Here is a 21,635-nt window from a genome sequence, read left to right as displayed (position 1 = left end):
GGTTTAAGAAACCCTGGGCTAGATGATACATTAGATGGATTTGTAATGATTCCAAATCAACTTGGAGGAAAAAAGGCTATCTATTAGAATGCCCCAGGTTTTATCCATGCCTGGCTGTGCTGTTTATTAGCATTTTATCAGTGATAAAGGCTTAGCAAATTTGCAGCCTGACACAATAGGGAGGAATAGTTGATGGATTGTTTTCAAAATCAGTATTCCAAATAAAGAACTTTTACAAGCCAAAAGATTGGGTCACACCAAATAGAATGAGATTTTTTAATGGAGATAAATGTAAAATTCCATAATTATATTAAAAAATTCACTTCACAAAGTACAAGATAGATGACTATTTGACCTGAAAAAAATTTGGGGAGATTTGGCAATAGAACTTTAGAGTGATAAGGTGGTCAACAAAAGAGATACAGTCTTAGATGGCATTAAGAAAGACAATGTTCCTGAATTAAGGAACTACTGTGTTCTGCATAGATCATATTATATATTATTATATATTACTCAGTTTTAATGGCCACATTGGGAAGAACTCATTGATAAAGCTAGAGACTTCTCAGAGGCAGACAACCAAGGAAAGAGGGTTTTTAAGAAGGAAATCCCTTCAGGATAGGGTGGGTAATTGTGGTATAAGATTAAAGGATTTGGAATATTTGTAGTACTTCTCTCTATAATTTTCAATGTACTTAAAGTCACTTTGCTAATATAAGCCATGGTCTTTAGCATGGGAGGTAGAATTCTTTAAAATAACTGTGGGAAAATTGTTTAGGGATGGAGTACTGAAGAGAATTATAGATTATTGTATAGTTCCTTAGGGACTAGTAGGAAGGTGATACTGGTCCAATCTCTGTATAAAGGTAGCTAACTATCATGCATACAGTGTTGGATTTGGAATCAGGAAGACCTCTGTTCAAATCCTGCTTCAACTGTTTAAGTGGGTGACCCTGGACAAGTCTCTCAAACAAAAAAAAAATCAGTAAAATGATGATACTGTTAACACCTCACAGTTATGAGAATCAAATAGGTTCTTTGCAAACCATAAAACATTGTGGAAAGTCAGGCTGAAAGTTGAACCAAACTGGACAGTGATGTGTGGACACGGCAACAATCATTTTGGAAACTCAGGTAAAAACTTCCTAATCCAGAGGTTAATGCTTTACTACTAATTGGGAGCTTCTGGTTCAAGAACATAGAAATGCATTTTAATTTTCATTGCTTGTGAAATTATCCTTAATATAATGAAAGGTATGGAAGTGTGGGAGAAAAAAAGTCTTAACTAAATTTGTTCAAGTTTCCAGGAAACTTTGACATTTTCTTCATATCTTCACTTTCTTTTTTCTGGGTCTTTTTGTGACTTTCTAACATATTAGCAATTGTACTTTTCCACCGCCTAATGTAGTACTGCGTTAGGAGACCTTTGCCAGGCCCATCTTATGGTTGATTTTCAGTCTTGCTTCCAGTATACTAGTTTACCCTTATATAAATTCACAGGAACGTCTGGAAGGGACCTTAGGAGAAAGGCAGAATTGTGTGTTGCAATGGTTAGAACCAAACTAAGTTCAATTCCTAGATCACTAATTATTGTGACCTTGATATGTCACTTAATTTTTCTTAGTGTCTTCATTTATTAAGGGATCCTAGACTAAGGTTCTCTACAACAAATTTTATGATTGTACATGAAATTAATCATAGAAGTAGATCTTCCCAGTTTGCAGTAAATATGATAATCATTGATACATTATTGATAAAGTGCCCAAAACACCAATGCACTGCAGTGCATTAATGATTTAGTAGGCATTGCTAGACATTGACAAAGACCTTTGTTGGGAGTTGTTCTTCCCCAGGAGTAGGCTAGTAAAATGAGCTTTCCAAATAAGCACTTTATTAACTTTTTAGTCTTGTTTTATCCTATTTCTACTCCTGAGATACTGGAGATAAATGGCAATTTGGCTCTTCTTTATTAGAATGCTGCATTCTGAAGCCATTTAAAAACTTTTTTTTTTAAAGGAAGTTTCAACATAGTTGAATGTGTTCCCTTAGTGAGAGAGTATTGTAAGACTTTGCAGGGCTTCTCCCTGACCTTAAGGAAGAATGATGATTGATGGGCTGTCTTTTTTGCACCTCCCTTAGAGATTAAGAAGTCTAGTTGACTAATGATGAGCTGTCACACTTTTAAGAGTCATTGGAAATGAAAAGGCAGCTTGTGAATTTGAATTTTTAAACTCAAAGTTGATAACTTAGATAAGCCTCTGCTTTTTGCTCAGGCTGAGTAGTACCTTCTCTCCTTCCCTTCCTCAATTTTCTTTTGCCACTGGCACTTGCCTTCCTCCTTTGAGGAAATTTGTTATTTATGGAGATGATAATTGAGACATGGAAGTAAAAAGTAGGACGGACAGACACTGAACTGATGCTTTTAACATTGAGGGCAAAATGAATTTGTTCCAGTTTTTTCTAAGCTGCCAATAACCAGCATTTCTTCAGTGATTCAACTTTTTAAAGCAGGCTTTATATTCATTCCCCTCCTGATCTATTCATTTTTGAGTCTTCAGTCCTTTGAATATGTAGTAATATAGTATAGTGGAAAGACCAATGGTATCAGATGATTTAGGTTCATATCCTAACTCCATTTGCCACTTAGGACTTAAAAATATATGGGTATCCCAAACATTTAAGTGAGAGTGGTTGGATGAAAAGACTTCTGGGCTCAGAGCTCTAAATCTCTAATTCTGTTGTCTTAACTCCTATTATTTCTGGAAGTAGTATCTCCTTTATAAGATTTCCTAGCTCTTGTCTTTTCCCCTCATTTCATTTAGTGTTATCCTGTTTAGAGACACCAGTACCAAGGGCAATAGCACGTCAAATGGTAAAAATTATGTCAATCATTTGAAGTCAAAATTTATACCTGGAAGAGATAGTTCAAACTTCCTTAGCGGCTGAGCAAAATGAAAACCAGGAAGATTAAATTATTTACCTTGAAATGTATAAATAGTGATGTAACCAAGTAAAATTCTTATCAATATGTTATCCTGAAACCCTTTTCTGGAATTATTGCCAGGGTTCTTAAGATACTTATCACTTTGAACTAAGACATTAACCTCTATTAAAATACTCTGAGTATTAGGATCACAGGAGGATTAGATTTAGGGGTCTTAGAATTATAGATTATCTGGCACTGGAAGATACCAAGAGATTCTCTAGCCCAGCCTCCTCATCTTATAGATGAGATCCAGAAGTGACTTGTTCATGGTTACACTTTGCTAAGTGAAGGAACCATGATTTAAACTAAGAATCTCTTATCCAGTGCTTTTTTGTATGTGTGTGTACTCACATATTTCATTTTCCTAATGTTAAAGATGAAGTCACTGATAACCTAAAGAAGTGAATGATTTACATGAGTAGTGAGTAATAGAATGGGAATTTAATTCCAGCATTCTTTGTTTGCACCATGTTGTGTTAACATAGTATGATATTTTGAGTCAGTCTCATATTCTTTCCATCCATGGAAGTGATCCAAAAGCCAAGTCCATAGATCTCTCTGGGGAGCCAAGGCCATTTGTTCAAAAAGGCTTTATTGACCAACATCTCTGCCCTCTTGAGTTGAATAAAGCATGGTTATTGCCCTCAAGAAACTTACAATCCTAATTAGAGAAAGCATAAATAAAGTGAAAAGGATACAATGAGAGACTATATTTAATAGCCAAATTAACAGTGAAGAAAACCATGACAGCTTTCTTTCCTTTTTTCTTTCCTTATTTATTCCTTTCCTCTGTCCTTTTCGGTCTTCCTTCCCTCCCTCTCTCCTTCCTTCCTTCCTTTTTCTTTTTCTCTCTTTTTCTTTCTGTCTTTTTCTCTTTTTCGTTCTTCCCTTTTTATCTTCTTTCCTCCCTTTCTCCTATCCTTTACTTCCTTTTTCTGTTGAGGGCAAAATCATTCCAGTCATCCAGGTTCACAACATTGGTGTTATCTTCTAATCACTCTCACGCCACATAAATAAACTGCCAAAATTCAGATTTTGTACTTTTAGAACAGGGGTCCTCAAACTTTTTCAAAAGGGGGCCAGTTCACTGTCTCTCAGACTGTTGGCGGGCCAGACTATAGTAAAAACAAAAACTTTATTTTGTGGGCCTTTAAATAAAGAAACTTCATAGCCCTGGGTGAGGGGGATAAATGTTCTCAGCTGCTGCATCTGGCCTGTGAGCCGTAGTTTGAGGATCTCTCTTTTAGAGTATCTTACACTTCCTCTCCAACCATAGAGCTGCTACTTCAGTTCAAACTCTTGTCACCTTAGATCATCTAGACTATTTGGAAAATTGTGGTAAATAACCTCCTTACTGGTCCTTCACTCAAATCTCTCCTCATTCTAATCATCTTTCACATAGTTGCTAGAGTGATTTTCTTGAAGCCCAAGTTTCTGACCATGTCATGGACCTACTTGGTGAATTTCAGCAATTTACTTTGTATCAAATACAAGGTTCTGGCAATTAAAAAAAAAAACTGAACCAAAAGTAAAATCTGACAAAAGCCATCATAGCATGGCTCCAGTGTCCCTTTCCAGCATTATTGCACATGATGTCCTTCCTGGTTCTGTGTGGTCTAATCAGTTTGGCCTTTTTCAAAATATTCCATCTCTCATCTCTGTTGTTACTCTGACTATACTTTGTCTGATTTATCCCCATTCATTTCTTAGTATCTCTTACCTATTTCAAATCTTAACTCAAGTAACACCTTCTAAACGAGTCTTTCTTGATTTCTCCTTTAGCTCAGTTCATAGTTTGCTACGCATTCCCCCTCCTCTCCCCTTCCTCCCCCCCTCCCCCACTTAAAAAAATATTCTTAAATATGTATACTTTGCTCCCCTCTGGAATGTAAGCTCTTGGAAGGCAGGGACTGTTTCATAGGATCTAGCACAGTATTTAGAAAATCATAGCAGATGACTAATAAATGTTCTTTTGAGTTGAACTTTTAAAAGACATATGGTAATTTAACAGATAAAAAAAGGGAAGGAAAGCATTCCAGTCTCAGAGAACAATGTGAACAAAGGCAAGAAGGTAGAGTGTTTGGGAGTCATAGTTCAGGTTGGCCAGAGTGTGGTATGTGTGCAGAGTAGTAACATGAGATTTGGCTGAAGAGGCAGAGGCTCAAGTATTGTTCTTTCAAGTCCCTCTTCTGGTGCCTTGTACCAAAGATCCTCCACAAAATTTGTGACATAATTCATGATGGTCTTCCAAAATGCCATGCACAGAGTTCTAAGCAAATTATTCTTTCCAGTTCTTAGACAATTCCCAAATACCAGTTTTCACAGAGAATTCAAACTTATCAAAACTGGTCCTCTCAGGATACTACTGTCTTGAAATATAAGTTATTCACTAGCAGTTTACATTACAGGGGCCCTCAAACTACTGCCCACGGTCCAGATGCGGCAGCTGAGGACGTTTATCCTCCTCACCCAGGGCTATGAAGTTTATTTAAAGGCCCACAAAACATAATTTTTGTTTTTACTATAGTCCGGCCCTCCAACAGTCTGAGGGACAGTGAACTGGCCCCCTATTTAAAAAGTTTGAGGACCTCTGGTTTACAATGTTTGTTATTTTTCAGGGCATTTTTTTTTTTTTAAGACTTTTATTTATCTTTACCTAGTTGTAGAATTTACCTTCTAATTCTCTCCAGACCAAGGTGAGCCACTTTCTGGTGAATAACTTGGTACCAAGGTCACAAACTACAAGGGTTTGTATTAAGACTTCTGATCACTGGAGTCTCCCACCTTTCTTTCCTTCTTTCTCTTCAACCATGAGGTCATTCTCAGATAGTCCTGCCAACTGATAACCAAATTACTCAAACTGGTCTGGTGGCTCAGTGGTTCATTTTCTGAATAGGGTGGAAAGATTAGTCAGTCAGGATGCATTGTGGATTTACATGGCTGTAGCCTCTCATTGATCATGGTGTCACACCAATCAGAAATAACTTGTGCAGCTGGAGGAACCAGTAACTCCTACTACATTTCCTTTTGTACTTAATGGACTAGTAACATGTCAGTAATTAATTTCTTAGGCTAAATAAATCTCAAGGACAGTTTCATTGAGGAAAAACTAGCCTAGTCCATATGACAGGAACCTTAAATTATTGAATCAATAAATTTGAATCAAGGACTTCAGAATCAAGGAGAAACATGGTATAGTGGAAAAAAGTGAATCAAGAAGCCTTGAGTTTTTAACCTCTGACACCTAATATGTCATTTAATCTCTCAGAGCCTCAAACAATTTTCAGAATATAAATTATAGTTGGACTATAATCTGTTTAGGTGGAGAAAGTTATATACTGGGGATTTCTATGACAACGAAACCATAGTTACCTGATGTATGATTCTTATGGGATGGGGTAGAAATGAAACTTGCATACAAGTATATTTCAAGATGGAGTGAAATAGGGGCAAAAAATATTCAAAGTTTCTCAGGGGAGAAGTGTGCTTTACTTTGAGCTGCTTAGGGAAGGAATAAAGAAGTTTTTATCCCAGAAGAGGCAATTAAACCAAGTCTGGAAGGAAGGGAAAGATTTTGACTGGCAGAGATAACAGGATATTCCAGAAATGAAGGATGAATGATTTGTTACACTATACGGATCACCAGGAATTAGTACAGTTGATAGAATTCTGGGCCTGGAGTCAGGAAGATCTGTGTTTAAATCTGGCCTCAGAGGAAAGTCATTTGACCTCTTGCTTACCTCAGTTTCCTCATTTGTTAAAAAAAACAAAAACAAAAACAAAAAACCCCCAAAACCCAACAACCTGAGTTGTTGCAAGGATCGAATGGGGTGATATTTCTAAGGTGCTTAGTACAGTACCTGGCACATAGTAAATGATTAATCCCTTTCCATCTGCTATCTATATTCTTGCTATATGACTATTCTGTTGGTGATGTTTTCTAAGGCAGGGATTCTGATGCATCATTTTAATCCTAGGAATGGGGAAGAGTTTATTTCTATAATTACTCACCTTAGTCACCTCAGCTTGATTTTTTTTTTTTTTAAGAAGAGAAGGAATGATGATTGTGTTAAATCATACTTTTAATGGAGTTTAGTTGTAATCACACACATATGTGGTGCTTTTTGGTTGTAAAATTTATAAACATTTTATTTTCCCAACAGTCCCATAAAGTAGATAGTACAAGAATGTATATCCACATTTTGCCAATAAGAAAATAGATTTAAATGATATTCTCCAGGAAGTGGTGGAACCCAGATTTTATAATTCTAAACCCCTTCTTCATGACAGTATTGGAGTGAGAATTTGTAGTAAGAAGGAATGTGATCTGGGAACATTGCCCAAAGAAGTATTTACCATCTCCCTCCCTTGACTTCCCTTTTGAAAGCTTCAGTGCTGAGCTTGGGAGTTAATTTTTCTCCTGAAAAGTATGTTTCAAAATTGTTGGAGGAATCCTGGGACTGGCTGATTTGAGTTTGTTATCTCTAGAAGTTGTGGGGGGCAAGGGAAGGAAGGGAACAAGTGTTCCTACTATGTGTGTCAGACAGTGTGCTAAACACTTTATAGATGATAAGTGGTAGGTTAATCTGTAACAGATATGAATTAAAGAGAATTTGGGTTGGTGGGATTTTCCTTTTGGGAAAGTTGAATGGGAAGGACAGTGGGATATTTCATTTCTGCTACCACAGAACACCTATTTGGTAAAGTTATTTAAGGTTAAAAAAGAAGCAATGTATTCACATTCCTTCCAAAGGCCTTCACATAGGACAATGTATTTTTGGGTACTTTTTTAGTATTGTCCTATACGTGGTTACACTCTGGCCTGTTTTTTTTTTCCTTGATGACCTGGTCTTTTTCATGGTGGCAGCTGTGTGGCACTATCTACTGACCAAATGCTGGACTAGGAGTCTGGAAGACCCGAGTTCAAATCAGACCTCAGACACTTATTAGCCATATGACCCTGGGCAATGTTTGCCTCAGCTTCCCTATCTGTAAAATGAGGATAAACTAGCACTCCAAGATTTGTGAGGTTCAAATGAGATAATAATTGTAAAGTGCTTAACACAGTGTCTGGCATATAGTAATGTTATTTTTCACATGTTTCAGTCAAATCCAACTCTTCATGACCTCATTTGGGTTTTCTTGGCCAAGATATGAGGGTGATTTGCCATTTCATTCTCTAGCTCATTTTACAGATGAGGAAACTGAGGCAAACAGGATTAAGTGACTTGCCCAAGGTCACATGGCTAATAAGTGTCTGAGGCCAGATTTGAACCCAGGAAGGATAAGGCTTCCTAACTTTAGGCCTGGCACTCTATCTTCTATGCCATCTAACCACCCATAGTAAGCTGCTATTATTGGGATGAACAACAGCTGCATTTGTGAAATGGTTGACCAGGGAATTGTAGGACAAGCTTTTGTGACCCTTCACCTTATTCAAATTCATTCTTTGATCAGGAATGACTAAAGTGCATGCCATATTATTCCTTTGGAAGATACAAAAGAAATATAATGTGAAGGGTTCTCAGATGTTTTTATAAATGGGTCTATAGTAGGGTGAGGAGATGTAGAAGAGGCAGAGTTAGAGTCTGAGAGTCCCTGATGCCAGGCCCTATGTCTAGGAGTTGGAGAGCTACTCATTGTGACTCACTTCCTGTTTAGTATTCTGATGGGAAACCATGTGGTATTTGGAACATGAGGAAACCCAGAGGGTGGCCCAGAGCCAGTTTCCTGACCACACCCATCAGAACCTTAAAGATACAGCCTGTAGGGCAGTGATTCTCTTGGGAGCCCTGCAAGCACTAGGTCGGGGGATGGATTGAAGGGAGGCTTTGTTTCTAAGCTGGTAAAATTTTTTTTGTATGATGATGCAAGTTGAGAAGGGATAGAAACTTTAGATTTTAACCCATTCTCCATTCTCCCTTTTAAGGTACTAAAGAATAAGTTGTTCTCTTTCTTCTCAATTTTTTTTCCCTAAGATTTAACTTGTTCCAATGAGCAAAAGACTTTTTCTCTGTCCCTTCCCCATTGGAGAAAAAGGAAAACAAATATATATAGTGACACACAATCACCGTATGAGCTCTTTAATATTGCCACCTCACTCAGGAAGAAACTTGAAAAGCTTGTTTTGTTTCCAGGGCCTATTTGGTCAGCACAAGGACCTAAAAGATATAACTCTCTATGCTTATCATGCTCTGAGATGTGAATTTTTGGAAGAAGACAGTAGTTGTTGGTCTAAGACTGTCTTTCAGCCCAAAGGTGCTTCATAGCTGGTTGAGGATAGAATCTGAGTCCTTGGACCTGAAGGCAGTGTTTCCTATTCTGGGGCTCCAGCTCAGGTCTTTATTGAGATAAGGTGGAGATTGGACCAGATGATCCCTAAGGTCTTTGCAAGCCCTCACATTCTCTGGTTGATTATACCCTTGAAGTGATGTGTTGCCAAGGGATTCTACTCTGGTGCTTGTTTGTGTCATTTTTCTACCTTATTTGAATTTGTTTCAATTTGGTGATTTCTGTTTACTGGTCTATTCGTTGCTAGTGGTTATCTGGATCTCTCATAACATCACTTCTTGCTTACCTATGGCCTGCCTTGGCAGGACTTGCTCAAATCCCATTCCGAGGATGCCAAATTGAACATATCTTCCCATTTTCTAGGAAGTTCAAGACAGGACCTTCAGACTCCAATGGGATTTTGCTGTTTTTGTTTTCCCTTGTTTGCTTCTACTCACCCATTCAGCCCTTAGCATAGTGCCTGACATTGTTTGTGGTCAAAAAAATACTCATTGACCAATTTCTCCCAAACTAGCAATTCTTCAGCTTTATAGGAGTAGGATGTCCTATAACAAGGAGGATTTAATAAGAACTCAACTTAGTATGGTAAACATGAAATAACTTCTAAATATAAGACTCCCTAAGATGCCAAAGATAAAAAGATGAGCATTGGCATAATTCCTGTTCTCAAGAGGCATAGTATCTAATAGGGGATAAGATAAGTAGAAATAAATATACTACAAATTAGAATTTGATTCAAGTGTATGAGGGAGATCAAATAAGAACAAATCAGGTACTGTTAGAGTCTTTTATTAGATCCATTTCACTCATCAAAAATAACAAAAAGACAGCTTCAGTGGGGAAAAACGGAAGGCCATGGTTTAGGAGCAGAATTTCTCAAAAACAAGATTGTGGATCCAATGACCTTTGGCAGATCTTTTCTTACTAAACAGATTATTGCTCTGGTAACAGACTCCTTTTTTGTACGCTGCACCTCCTTGCCCTGTGATATAAAAGCTCCCCTTTGGTCAAACCAGTTTTAATCTCCTGATTAAACACCTGGAGAACAGAACGGAGTGTGTGAGATTGTAAAAGCCAAACATTTTAAAGTAAGGGCTTGGCATTGTACAAGATAGTGTGGTCCTGTGAGTGTTCGCTTTGGAGACCAAAAAACTGAGTTCAAATCCCAGTTCTGCTCTTATGCACACTCTTAAGCAAGTCACTTAATCTCACTGGGTTTCAGCTTTCTCATTTGGAAGAGAAGGGGAATTGAATTAAAAGGATCCCTCTAGTTCTTTGTGACTCTCAATATGTGATTCCAATTACAATTATATTACAATATGTAATGCTAACTAGTTTTTCCCCATGCCAGGATTTATAATTTTCATCTTATCTTTCTTTGTATTAATCAAAATCTTAACTTTTTCAGGAATAGTTCTGTTTGCTCCTGAAGGAATAGGTGCTAAAGAGATTATTATTCCCTTCTAGTAAACTTTCCACCAGGAGGGTGATGATTAATCAGAGACATTAAAATTAATGATTTTTAACATGTTTAAAAAGTGACTCCTATTTTGAAACACTCATTTAAGTCTTAGTCTTTGCTCTTGGGGATTTAGGGAAAGGATCAACAAATCAGGTATAATGTTTTTAGGGAACAGAGGAGATTTCTAAAGACCTTGGAATGTTACCATATATGCAAACTTGTATATAAGACTAAACAACTTTGAGGATGATCTGGGTGGGAGCAAAAGCCATCATTACGGGCAGGACACCCTTTTTTCCTTCCTTTTGTCTCTCCCTCACCTTAGGCTGTCCCACAATTCATGAAGTTGGCCTAATTGTGAGAAGAAGCATTTCCACCACTGGGGGTGCTCCACAATCTTGCTTTCTCCTTTTGCCCTATTTTACAGAACTTGTATGATATGGGAGTTAACACCTCCCTCTATTCCTTCTGAGACATAGAATTATCATTGGGTCTTACCATCTGCCCTGTTATTTCCTTCTAATATCCTTAGTGCCTTATTATCTGCCTTGCCCTCATATGCCTTCCTCTATCCTTCTCAATGTCATCTTAACTAGTTATATAATCTAAAAACCTATGAGCTATATCATCTACTCCACAGTTGAAACTCTTAGCCCTGCAACTGAACTATATATCCTGATAAGAATATGTGTTTCTTATGAGCAGACTATTAAATTTAATTTTTCTATTTGCACTCTCAGACTTTAGCATAGCCACGATGTATCTAGTTCTTTTTCATTCCTTCATTAGAGAATTAATTGGTGGGGGACTTGCCCAAGATTACAATCTAGTATGCATTAGAAGGTAGACACTAAACTCGACCTTCCCTATTCTAAGACTGGCCCTCTCTCCCTTTTGCTTCTCTGCAGCATTATCATAAATTTATTATTTATTATCATAAATATGGATGATTATATTGGTATAACTCAGATTCTCAAGATTATTATTTAAAAGGAAATGAGGTGTACATATATGACAATACAAATTAAGTGGTGGTAAATGTATGGGAAAAGTTAAAATGGAAAGGAAGATAGCTAGCTAGTAGAAAATGTTCACCTTTCTTTGGTAACTGAGAAAGATGAAAATCAGAGCATGATCACAAAACAATGTAAGTGCAAAAGTCACAACAGGAACCCAGTTCTCCTGATCCTACATATAGACTCTCTTAACACTTTATATTACCTTTATAATTTTCAGTTCCTTGTGAGGTATTTCGTTGTTAAGAGAAAGAGCTTGTTAGTTTCTAGTTGGTAGTTTATAAAAATTTGCTGTGTTATTGGTAGATTCTTTGGTGTTTGGGCACTACTTCTCCTCTGAGTGGAATTGTGTAGGTATGGATGCTCAGAAATATATATATTTTTTCCTTCTCTTCACATGGAAGAATCAGTGCAGTGATGGATGTTTTCTCATCTTTAACTTTTTCTCACCCAATTGTCCACCTTCTTTCAGATAGTATTTTCTTCTCTTTCCCCATTTTATAGGGGGTAAGACCGACAGAGCAGGATAAAGGACCATAGTTAGGGATCTGAGAGTAGTCAGAATCATCTTGGATTGCACTTTCCTAATCAGCAAAGTGGGGGAGGAGCATTGTTACACTTATTCAGAGGGTTCTTGGAGTCCATGAGCTGATTTAAAAAAAAAAAAAACCAAAAAACTTTATATCTTAATATAACTAGTTTCTTTTGTAGTATGCATTTGAAAACATCCTGAGAAGGGGATCCATCCAGATTTCACCAGACTGCCAAAGGTTATGATATAGAAAAGGTTAAGAACAAGTGGTCTAGCTGTTGTATGTGGCCCTTGGATTTGGAAAGAATTACTATGTTCTACTGCCATCTAGAGGGGCTAGTAAAGAAGAGCCTGGCCTCCTGCTGAGCCCCAGATAGTAATAGAACCCTGAAATGCCCCGGATTGTTTGTGACAGAAGAAAACGAGTCCTAGATGAACTTTTTTGTAAGGTTTTCATTCTTTCTCTCCCAGCTAGGAAGCCCCAGAAGACTGAGGAATAGAGTTTAATAAGAACTTCCAAAGCAAGATGTTCAGAAAGGGTTCCTTTTTTTTTTTTTTTCCAATGATAAAATGAGAGGATTTCCATCAGAGCCAGTGATGGAGCTAGTGGGACAACTGGGGAGGGATGCTTATTATCAGCATGTGATGAAGGATTCATAGTTCAAGAGTAAAGAGATTTTAAAAATCTATGTCATATGTATGTATATATACATACATACATACATAGATATACGAACATACATAATATGCATCTACCAAAATTTAAAGACTTTTGCAATACTTACATGTTGATTTTATACCCACCTGTCTATTTCCATACTTAACCTCAGTTCTTTCTAGACTATGACTTGGATCTTGAACACATCTGTTTTCTTTTTTCTTTTCTCTTTCCTCTGTCATAGGATATCATATCCTTACTGATGGGTGTTCTGCTTAATGGAATGTTAATTTTAATCTCTGAAACCTCACAAGATATCTTGGGGCTTATAGTTTAGGATCATACTTTAAATCCAAATCACTTTGGTTCTCATTGACTGACCAATAATAGGTTCCAAACCAAGCCCCACTTGGTCATTGTTTGGGCCCTGATTGACTCAGAGTGAATGTAAATGGCAAATTGTTTTGGCCAGAAACCCCAAGGGTCTTCCCTTCTCAGGTTTCCTCTCTCAGAAATTTATATTTTTATCTGTGTAAATAACTAGGTAAGAGTTCTTTCTCAGCTTCATTTCTTACCTAGCCTTAAATACTGATGGAACATTGCCTCAGTCAAACTGAGATTTGTTTGAAAAGGCCAAGGTTTCCAACTGCATCTGGGGCCATCTTCAGTTGTTCTAATCTATATCTTACCATTGCTCCAGGGAAGAAAGTGAGGCAAGTGACCTTGCACACCTCTCCCTCACTTAAATCCATTTCACTTCCAAATGTCATGGACCTTTTCAAGAATGAAAGAAAAACAACAAGCAGTCCTAGAATGGATTGGGGAATGGCATGTGCCCAGGTCTCCATAGATAATTGAGAACTGGCTCAGAACAATGTCTCTGAAAAAGTAGTGTCTGATAGTATCTTGGAGAATAGGCTCCATAAAAGAAAACTGAATTAGGAGTCACGGGAGACTTGGCTTCTAATCTTATGGAGTCACATTAACGGTGTTGCCTTGGGGGCAACTTCTCTTGAGTCTTAGTATCCATATCTGTAAAATGGAAACAATAACCTCAGACCTGACCATTTATTGTAAAGAAAAGCCTTTACAGGTTGTTCTGAGGATCAAATGATATGGGTAAAAGATATGAAGCAATATGTAAATATGAGTCAGTGTAGCTTTTATTAATTAGAAGTCAATTAGCCAGAATATTTAACCAGAATTTTCATTCTGTTAGCCATTGTTTAGAAGAGGACAATAAAATAGAATCAGAGATTTAGGAGATAGTGTTGGGAAGTGGACTTGGAATAAAGGGAACTACCAGATGAAAGAGCCCTAGCAATACAGATTATTCCTCCTCAGCAATTTATAGTGCTAGACAAATAGAAGACTGGGAAGTAAAGTGATTTGCTGAGGAATACACAGCCAGTTATGTGTTGGAGACAGCATTTGAATACAAGTATTAGAGTTTTGAGGACAACTCTCCATCCACTATGATTTCTCACCTGTCATCATGGGCAAAAAGCAATTCAATAAAATAACATCTGGAGATTAACTATGATTAGCCCATATTTAGCTTAACCCTTTCCAACTGCTTACAATCCTAGAAAATAAAAACTTATGTTTGACAATAGTTGAGTCTCAGTCATCAGTGGTTTCAAGATAGTCATCAAGACCCTATGTACCAAAGTCAGAAATGGGACTTGGGTTTTATGAGAAACTTTCTATGTGCCAGGCACAATACTAAGCACTGAGAATACAAAAAAAGGCAAAAGACAAATCCCTGCCTTCCAGGAGCTCATAATCTAATGGAAGAGACAACCAGTAAACAATTATACAAATACAAACAAGCTATATAACAGGAAATAACAGAAAAATGGGAAATAATTAAAAAGTGGGGAAGGCACTAGAATTAAGAAGGGTTGAGAAAGGCTTCCTGTAGAAGATGAGATTTTAGTTAGAACTTGAAGGAAACTAGGGAAACCAAGAGGCAGAAATGAGGAAGGAGAGCATTCCTGGCATGGGGGATAGCCAGATAAAAAGCCTATAGCCAAAAAACAAACCATTATTCATGGAACATCAAGGAGAAAAGTATCATTGGAGTGACTGGACAGGTAGGGCTGGGGGCTAGATTTTGAAGGGCTTTGACTTGGGCATTAGGAAGTTTTCCAAAAAGTCTTGAAAAAATTTCTTTTTAAGCATACATTACAAACTAGAAAGTTAAATTATCCAGAACTTCCGTCCCCCATGTATTCTAGCTATTTGATTTTATAGAATTGTCACCCTTAAGAAATGAAGAAAACAAAGGCAGGTATTAGAGAAATTAGGCTGTTAATAAAGAGATACTTCAACCAAAAAGTTAAATCTCCCTTCCCAATGAGATAGAGCATGTCTGGGGACATGGTGGATGATGACTGGTTGAGGAGAAATCACTGTGTCCTGTTCTCCTTGCCCAGTTATATCACCATCATCTTTACCATCATTAAGGCAACTCAAGGACATTAAAATGGAAAAATCCCCAAACTGCTTCAGAGCTAAAGTATTCCACTAAGAGAAGGTATTTTCACCTGAGATGATAGAATCTCAAACAGGACCTCAGAAGTCATCTAGCCTTCTGAGAAAGTAGTGTCTGATAGTACATCATTTGCTTAGGGGTGCTCTCCTCTGCTTACAGCAAATGTGTTCCTGGCTTCCTACTTTGTGGAACAACAATGGATTACCACTACTGGTAGTCAGATGGGTTCTAATCTAGTCCCAAGGACAGTGTGAATATACCTAAGAGTTCCTAAGATTGTAGGTTACAATATAACTGCGTCTAGATAGAGAAGAGTGACAAGCATTGGGAGGAAGGGCACATAACATCCTATTTCATTGTGGGATACACTATGTTCTAAGACCTTTAGGCTTTCTGATCCTACTATACAGCAGGAATATTTCATTCTGCTCATTCCCAAAGAGGAGCCAAAAGTACGGAAAGTTTTTTTTTTTTTTTTTTTTTTTAAATAGGTCTTAACAGAAACAGAAAAGAGCAAAACTTCACAGAGAAGAGGCTATATTACTATGGGACAACTGAAGCTGTACGCCAGGATGCTAATGTTGAGTGGGATGAATGGTTCCTTCCTAAAGTGGTTTTCTGCTGGCATGTGACATTTTCATCCCACCCCATCCCCTTTCTCTAATAGGGGTGGTTGTAGTCATCATTACTTCTCCCCTCCCTCCCGTTTTTGCCTATTCATCATCTATTGGTCAGCTATTCTTGAAGGGACCATATGACTGAATCTTGCTGCTAGGCCATGTGTAAAAGGCCTGTGATCAATGGTAATGATGGCAAGTACTTGCTGTTCCAGCAACAGTTTGGGGATCTTTGTCTCTCTCCTTCTCAAAGAAATTTTCCTCAGGTCCTAGAAACTCACTGTAATAATTTCTAGTCAAAAAATTCTTAATTGATAATAGGTAAGATGAGATATTCATAAGTAGATATGGTGATGGTACTTTCTGTTTCATTGCTTAGTGATAACAGCTTTTCTGTTGGACCTCCCAACAAAATTCTATTAAAATATGAGATCCCTTCCCATATCCACTTTTTTTTTCTTTTTGTTTCATTGTGTCTCTGGTTATGAATCTCTCTTACCCATTTAGGGATATGCTACCCAATCCCTTCCTTTAATCCCCAATTTTTATTCTCCCCTCCTGAATTTAGACCAGTGTTTTATGGTCCAGAATAATAATGGCTCACATTTCTATAGGGTTGTAGGCTTTACAGAACACCTTTTTTATGACAATCCTGTTGTAATTAGAGCAATTATTCTTTTTATAGGCGAGAAACTTTTTATAGATGAAGTATTAACTTACTAACTCAGGGTTGCAAGGCTAATTAATTTATAAGAAATTTGAACCCAAGTCTCTAGTCTCCATCAATCTCCCTGTTATCGTGCATTACCAATTAAAGGAATCCAAAGTTTTCTCCTTATTCCCTTCCTCAATTTTTTAACAGTTTTCAACTCTGTACTGCTACACTCACTTTGGGCCCATAAGGATACCTAGTCTGATCCACATTCCAGATAATATCTGTAAAATCCAGCTAACTATACCTCTAAATTAAATCCAAATTAATTTGTCTTAAAATAAAAAAATGGTTTTATAAGGAAAAATCTCCATTATACATTGTCAATTTGCTGAGTGTTTGTAATTATTTAGGAAGTGATATTGGGGTAACTGGGCTTTTTCTTAGGGCTGATCTCCTTTATCTTTTCCATTGGGCAGTGGGAAGAAGGTATAATGGCTACAGAACTCTTCGAGGGAAGGGGCAGAGTGGAAGGAAAGTGTCGCAGGCATTGGGAAGAAAGCATACATCCTACTCAACATTAGCATCTGGGGCAAAGCTCCAGTTGTCCCATAATAGCTACATATTTTTCCCACTCCCATATAGAGTGATTACTCTGAGTAAGATACTGCATTAAATGCTTTATAAATATTGTCTGGAGATAACTCTCACCTTTTCACCCTACTTTCAGAATGCTCAAATAGAAGAAAAGACTTCTAGGAAAGGTACTTTTTTTTTTTTTTTCTAGCAGTGACTAAGATTTCTTGACTCCCCATCCAATTTTCTTTATTTGCTCATTGGGTAACTTTTGAAATTACTTGGGATTCATGGGTGGATCCCTGGTTATATACTTCTCCATGTTATATTGTCAAATTACTGAGTGCCTCTGGTTATTTAGGGAGTGGTGTTGGGATAGGGCTTTTTTCTTTGGGCTTACTGGCTGGTGGTCTGTCTTTTCCACTTTCTAGTTATAGAACAATAGAAGCTATCTTATTCAGTCTTGCCTTCAGAATGAAATCTCAGACAGAGAGAGCATCATATTTTGGGATAGGGAATCTGCAAATTCATTACCTTATAAAAGGACAAAATAGATATTTTCCTTCTGCTTCTTTTTCTATCCTTCCCTCTCCCAAGTAATCATTAAATACATATTATTTTCTTCTTAAAGTGAGCATTTCTAATCTTTAATAAAGCTAATGAAAAAATCCCAACAAAACTAAAATATGAGTCTCTATTCCTGGGAATCATGGCTCCTTTATGTGTGCTGCCAGGTCCCTGAGACTGGGTGAAACTTAGCTCAGTTTATACTTGGGATGGGGACTGCAAGGATTGAATAAGTGCCTGAAAAGAGGTTAATCACTGGAGATCTCATTGTCAAACTGAATGAGAAAGTAGTGGAGGTGTTGGTGGTGAGGCTGTAGTGTTTTTGGTTAGGAGTATAGGAGGGAAGAGTATATACAGTTTCTAATGGGAATTTGGGGATAAATTGGGAAGGGGAAGGAAATATAGGAAGAGGAAAAGGAGAAGAAGGGAATAAGTATTTACTAAGTGCCTATTGTATGGCAGATACTGTGTTAAACACTTTTGGGGTTAGTGGGTTTAGATATTCATCATCTGATAAGTAGGGAGAGGAAGGAGGAACAGAGAGAAAAAAAAAACCATAGTGTATTAGTAACTGTTGCTTTATAGGTGTTCTATTCATAGAGATTGCAATGGAGAAAAGCCTGAGGGTTTTAATGAAATATGGGGTTTGCTTCTAACCTTTCCTCTATACTCTCAGCTCTTTCTTACTCTGAAGGAAAGGAATATATGATGCTGAAATTCTAGGAGTAATACCTAGGACTGATTATAAGGTGTGAGACCTGAGAAGGAGTGGTTTGTGAACCACCAGACCTTTATGTTTATTCTGGAATCTGTGGTGGAAGATGAACAAACAAAGGATAGATGCATTTAGGGACGGGCCCTCTGGGGCAATGGTTCGGGCAATTGGGAGAGTTGAGAGTGAATTCTACCAAAGCAGGGGAGGGCAAGGTTTTCAGGGCAGTCACCATGAACATTCCACTGTCGGGCAGTAGAGGGCAGTCATGTCTTAGATATCATCTCTCTGCCTTTGCTATGTGTGCTTTGTGCTGCTTATGGGAAATAGAGAGTGCATGTCTCCAGCCAGTCTCTTAGCAGTTTATAAATAATATTACTTGCCATTTGTATGAAGAACTTATATAGAAGCTGATAGATAGGAGGGTCATCAGGTCTCCCTGGCTGGTCCAGGTGACATCCATGAATCCCAAGTAATTTCAAAAGTTACCCAATGAGCAGATAAAAAAAATTGGGTGGGAAGTCAGGAAATCTTAGTCAGCTAGAAAAAAAAAAGTACCTTTCCCAGAAGTCTTTTCTTCTATTTGAGTATTCTGAAAGCAGGATGAAAAGGTGAGAGTTATCTCTAGACAATATTTGTAAAGCATTTAATGCAGTATCTTACTCATAGTAAATCATTCTACATGGGAGTGGGAAAAATATGTACCCCTCTTCAGGGCACTCTTCCATATGTAGGGATAATTGTTTGTCTGACTGCACAGAGAACTAAGATCTACTTTGTGTAAGCTAAGCTGGTAATATGGCTCAATGAGAACTAGAGGCTTCTATAGTTTTGAGATTTTGGTGTAGAAGACAGGGCTGTCCTAGGATCATTAAAGAGCTCCATGTATAGCAAATCTGGAAGACCTTTGTTAGAACTGGAGCCATCAGCCTGCAAAAGTGGGCTACAGGATGGATTAAGGCTTGATGGTAACTAGGTTCTGCTTTAAGTAGAGGGAAAGGCATATTTTCTACTTAGGATACTTCCTTTGACGTCCCTTTAATACCTTTCCCTCCAACTCATCAAGAACAGCAAGTTTAATTTGTTTGGTAAAACTTTAGAACTCTATGAATAATATGCTTTTTTGATCATTTGTGTAGCATTTTGTACTTAAGAAAAAGCAAAACCAAATCCAAATGTGAGTGGCATAGAGTCTTAAGAGGAACATCCTTTATCATAAAGGATACATAATTTCTTTGTAACTTTTAGAATTTTGGAGAGTTGTTTGGATCGCTTAGAGATTATATAATTTGCCCAAGAAAGTATGTATCATAAACAGGATTTATTCCCAGATTTTTCTGACTTTGAGGCCAGCTCTCTAGCCATTATGACATGCTCCTTATACTTATAAAAATATTTGCACTTCCATTTTCATATTACATCTTCAGAACTCTTGAAGTGGATAGAATAGAGGAAGTATTAATCCCATTTTACAGATAGAGAAATGGAGTTTCACAGAGATTTGGTGATTTGCCTAAACCCATAAAGTTATTTAGTGACTAAACCATGACTTCTAGTAGTTTATCCTATAAGGAAGAAAGTGTACTATTCCTGAGGTCCACTGCTTACTCTTAATTCTCTGATTGAATAGGCTTAACATAACAAATGTTTCACTAGAGAAAGCAGATTACAAGGAGAGAAATAGAATGTCAGATAATCCCAAGCATTGGATAATGATAACTACTCCTATTTGTACATGCTTTATGGGTTGTAAGGTACATTCACATGTTTTATCTCACCATGCCATGAGTTCATCAGGATACATAATGCCAACTTCATTTTATAGATGAAGAAAGAGGATTAGAGAGGTAAACAAATTGCCCAGATCTTTAATATAATATTGCTTAGAGCCTGAACTATAATATATGTCTTTTGATAAAATCTAGTGTATTTGCCTCTATAACTTATTATCTTGAGATTTTAAAAATCATTTGTATTTTTAGCCTTTTTGTTAGATAACTTAGTGTGTCTGCAAAACAAGTTAAAATCTTAGTGCCTTCCTGATGTGTAGTGGGTTTTACTTGGGGTCTGACTAAATCAGTTTAAAGGTCTTAGGATGAGAGTCAGGAAAACTAAACAGTATAATTGAATTGGGGATGGCTTTAAGTGAAAATGAAAAAGTTTTTCTTTTATCCCCAATAACTTTATCCCTTGAAGAAGATAGTACATTCAAGATAAATTTTCTTCCTCAGATAGGTCAAAGTCCTGGCCTAAAACAGAAGTGAAATCCCATTCCCAAATACAGAGATGAGCTGGAGCACAACAATCTACTATAGAGAAAGGAGATGAAGCAACGAGGAGAAAGCTTGCCCTTTCCTGCCATTTTCTTACTTCTGCTTCTATAGTGATAGGATAAGATGGTAAGAGGAGTATCCAGAGAGGTTACAACCTTCATTGAATCAGAAGTGTTGACCTGGAAATTGATATTAAAAATGTGATCTTTGATCTTTGCCAGGCAGGAAATTAAGAGAGGAGTGAAGAGAATTTGAAGGTAAGGAGCAGGGAAGGGCCTTCTTTTCTGGATGGACTTAGTGCTGCTTGAAGGATGTCTATATCAACCAAGGAAGTACACGTGAGTCTCAGTCACTTTATGAAGGCAACCTAAACTTCTATTAAACTTCCCAGTAGCATTTAGTCTCTAATTACCAGCAGAGGAGGTTCAATTATTCTATTCTTTAGATTTCCAACTCCATTTCTGTCTTTACTTTCAACCTTTCTAGATTATAATGGTTTAACTATGCATCAGAGCTGTGAGAGGCTTGGTGCTATCTTTTTCATAGTGCTGACAATTCACCGTTTTCAGATGTTCTTTGCCCCTGTCCAGAGTGCTGATAAATGTTATGATTTCCTTTCATTTCCTTTTTTGCACATGCCACTTTCAATAGTTAGGATTTATTATCACTGGAGGTATAATTTCCCCATGCAAATATGATATTTGATAGATTGCTTTGTTTATTTTTGAACTAGAATTTACCCAAAGTAATTATTGCATATTTGAGTCGAGTGCACTTAATATATATACATCTTTCT

Source organism: Antechinus flavipes, chromosome 1, assembly GCF_016432865.1.
Source record: "Antechinus flavipes isolate AdamAnt ecotype Samford, QLD, Australia chromosome 1, AdamAnt_v2, whole genome shotgun sequence".
NCBI classification, from domain to species: Eukaryota; Metazoa; Chordata; class Mammalia; order Dasyuromorphia; family Dasyuridae; genus Antechinus; species Antechinus flavipes.
This window is presented reverse-complemented; position numbering follows the sequence as displayed.